The sequence below is a fragment of the Protobothrops mucrosquamatus genome, unplaced genomic scaffold, assembly GCF_001527695.2.
Source record: "Protobothrops mucrosquamatus isolate PMUCROS unplaced genomic scaffold, P.Mucros_1.0 scaffold2401, whole genome shotgun sequence".
NCBI classification, from domain to species: domain Eukaryota; kingdom Metazoa; phylum Chordata; class Lepidosauria; order Squamata; family Viperidae; genus Protobothrops; species Protobothrops mucrosquamatus.
The window spans coordinates 60,660-64,661 of NW_015388473.1; positions in this window are offsets into that span (position 1 = coordinate 60,660).

Here is a 4,002-nt window from a genome sequence, read left to right on the forward strand (position 1 = left end):
TAGAACAGTGTTCATCTAATAATAACCTTCAATGAAAAGGAATGTTTCAACCTGAAATTGAAAACTACAGAGGTGCCATTTGGCCAGGGAAAAAAATTCCAGAGATAAGCACCACTTCAAAAGAAAGCTCTTTCCAATCACTTTTACATTTTGAACATCTGGATAAGATTTTGAAGGTCTGCTGGATAGTACGTGGTCCTCCAAATATCCTTTCCTAAGCAGTTTGGGCATTACACAGAACACGGAATCGGAGGGCTGGAAAGGACCTTGGAGGTCATCTAGTCTAACCCCCCTGCTCAAGTAGGAGACCTTATAACATTCCAGACAAATGGCTGTCCAATGGCTGTCTTCTTAAAAAACCTCCAGTGATGAAGCACCCACAACTTCTGGAGGCAAGCCGTTCCACTGATTAATTGATCAGGGTTTATAGAACCACCGAGTTGAATAGGATCTCGGAGGTCTTCTAGTTCAGACATGTCAAACACAAGGCCCGGGGGCCGGATGCGGCCCACGAAGTGGTTTCATGTGGCCCACGAAGCTATCCTGGAAACAGTGAGGGAACGGCCCCCGCTGCCTTGGCCCTGGCCCACACTGGCCAGGAGCCAATGTACAATTTTGTGGTGGCCATCTGTGCTGAAACGTATTCAGTCTTAGCTCCACAAGGCCGTCTGGAAACGGCTTGGTGCCACAGGTGCTCGAGGGCCAGGCTGGGCGTTTGACCTCTGCTGCTCAGGGCTCCAGGCAGCCCGTGCCACCATCCAGCCCCCCTCCGCATGGCCTGAGAGGAACAGTGAGGCTCCTACAGTGGACCATGCCTTGGCACTTGCCCCGGTCCCACCCCCTTCTGCCAGAGACCCTCAGATCTGCCCCACTCCTGCCCAGGCCCCCACAGGCACCCTTGACGGGAACGATGTAGAGCTGGCCATGCCCACCCAGTAGGCCACACCCACTCTGTCCATGCCCACCCAGTAGGCCGCACTCACCCTGGCCACACACACCCCCCAAGGGCAACTGCAATGCTGATGTGGCCCTCAATGAAATTGAGTTTGACACCCCTGTTCTAGTCCAACCCCCCACTCAAGGCTACAGGCTGGTAGCAAGGCACTTACAGATGCTGGACCATCTCTGATATCCCCAGGGGGTATCCGCGGACTTCCAAAAATAATTTTAAAAACAATCCTAGAAACCAGCATCTAAAAGTCTGCTGATCCCTGGTTTAGAATGGACAGAAATTTTAAACATTTAAAAGGCAACCACCACCCCCCCCAAAAAATCTCCCAAGTGACTGAAGTCTGGACCCTCTACAGTTGGGACTCACCATCTGCATCTGGGTAACTGTTGATGACACTCATGGACGCAGACTTGGGCAGGTGACCACAGGGAGAACTTGGGGACAAACCATAAACCTGCTTCCTCTTGCCACGTTCCTGAAGACAAGACCAGATAAGGGGGATTCATCACCTCAGCTACAGGAAAGGTCCAGAGTTTGTGTCCCACCACTCCTCTGCTTCGTGCCACGCCAAAACTTACTGACTTGGGATAAGCCATAACGTGCCCCTTTGGGGTGTGTTTTTTTAGAGCAATGAGGAAACACACACACACCATCGTTTATAAAGCCAGCTTTGCCGTTTAGCACGTTAGGCAAAGCTGCTTAGTATTGTAACCCATCATGTCTTTTGACTCCAGCAGTGAAACAGGTAGTCCTCGGCTTACGACTACGACTGAGCCCCAAATTTCTGTTGCTAAGTGAAACAGTGACCTTTCTTGCCACTGTTAAGTGAATCGCTGCAGTTGTTAAATTACTAACGCGGTTGTTAAGTGAATCCGACTTCCCCATTGACTTTGCCTGTCAGCAGCTCGCAAAAAGGTGAGTCACGTGACCCTGGGATATAAATATGAGTCAGTTACCAAGTGTCTGAATTTTGATCATGTGACCATGGGGATGCTGCAATGGTTGCAAGTGTGAAAAACAGTCCTCAGTCCCTTTTTTCAGGGCCGTTGTAACTTGAACAGTTACTAAACGAACTGTTGTAAGTCAAGGACTACCTGTACTTGTTTTAATGGGGAAAGATATGAAAAACAGGGATAGAGCGATAGGAGCAAAGTCTATACTTCAAAAAGTTTGAGTTGTATCTTTAACTGTCACAGCTCACTCGAAGGTTCTGCTCCCATGACAACTTAACCAGATCAGCTGAAGATCTAGCACAGGGGTAGTCAACCTTGGCTCTTTTATGACTCGTGGACTTCAACTCCCAGAATTCCTGAGCCAGCTTAGCTGGCTCAGGAATTCTGGGAGTTGAAGTCCACGAGTCATAAAAGAGCCAAGGTTGACTACCCCTGATCTAGCAGATGAATTCTATAACTTGCTAAGTTTGTTTAGAATTAATGCCAGTTTGCTTTTTCATGGTTTACTCTGTGTATTCCTATGGAATTTACTCTCTGCATCTTTAAATTTGTCTGTCTGGGAATCTGGCAAACTTACCTGAGACATCACCTGGCCCTCCTCCTCCTCCTCCTCCTCTTCGTCCTGAGAAAGCAGGGATCCCATTTCATCATTGCTATGAATAATAGGGGCTCGCCGGGGGTCTTTTCTTGCCAAGGAATGCCCATCCAGTTGCTCCGTGGAGTCAAGTTCCCCGGGTGCCAGTTCTTTCAAACTTAAGCTGAAACAGATGAACATAGTTCAAACATCAATCAGGACATCATTTGCTTTCAGTTGACTAGGTGCTGGGACCCATGCTGATGCTCCCACCTCAGTTCTGAGCAGTCTCAAAAAGCACCTGCAAGGGAGAAAATTGCAAACCATTTCAACAATGACCATCCCAGATTTATCCCTCGCAGACCTATTAACCTACCATGTGACTGGCTTGAGTCTACTGTAATGTGAAACACAACCACTGTGTTTTATTGAAGAGAGATGGCTCAGCGCAGAATTGAATCCCAACGCCAGCACAAATCTACCTCCAACTATTTAGGCAACTCTGCTATTTTTAAGAGGGAAAAAAATATACATATCATAAAATATATTTTATCGATGTCCCACATCTAAATAAACCTCACAGGGGTTTTGGCGACATCACCAGACATCACCATAGATTGTTGCATACAACTGGCTTTTCCCCATTCTGAAAAGCTATAGAACCGGTTTTTCCTGCTTGGGGGGGGGGGGTAAGTGGGCCACATTTGCATAGAACTTCACTGTCCTGCAACCCACCCCTCCTGTTCAAATAATCTATTTGTCTTGGCAGGCTTTTGGAACTCAAGACAATTTTAATCTGAAGAATTTTTGTACCATCATTTTAAAAATATGGTTTGAATCCTTGTGAATGAGGGGAGGCAGCAGAAATGCTTTGCAGAATATATTCCAGTTAACTAAACCGTAAGTTACATCAAACTGAGCCTTTTTTAAGGGTTTGCATGACCCTCTGAACTCATGGGCTGGGTCCATGTAACATTCCAGGCACAAATGTGGTTGAATAGTTTGCGATTGAGTGTATTTTGCGAACAGAGGAAAAATGGCATTAAAAATGAGTTTGGTTAACCTGCAAGTTCAGATACGGACATTGCAGTGCTGAGTCCTTTTCTGTCCCCCTAAGTTTATTTATTTATTTATTTATTTATTTATAATAAGACTTATATGCCGCCCTTCTCCCCCATGGGACTCAGGGCGGCTCACAGCATATTAAAAAACAATACAAAACATTTCCCTATAAAAGCCAATTAAAAACCAAATATTTGTAGCTGTGTCTTGTTTAAAATCATTAAAATTGTCCCTATTTAAAAATTCACCCTAGGTCAGTCCGGCTTGCTGAAAAAGCCATGTCTTGAGGGCGCGGCGGAAGGTTAAGAGATCCGGAATCATCCGAATCTCGGGGGGTAGTTCGTTCCAGAGGGTGGGGGCACCCACAGAGAAGGCCCTCCCCCTGGGGGTCGCCAGCCGACATTGCTTGGCCGACGGCACCCTGAGGAGGCCCGCTCTGTGGGAGCGTACCGGTCTGTGGG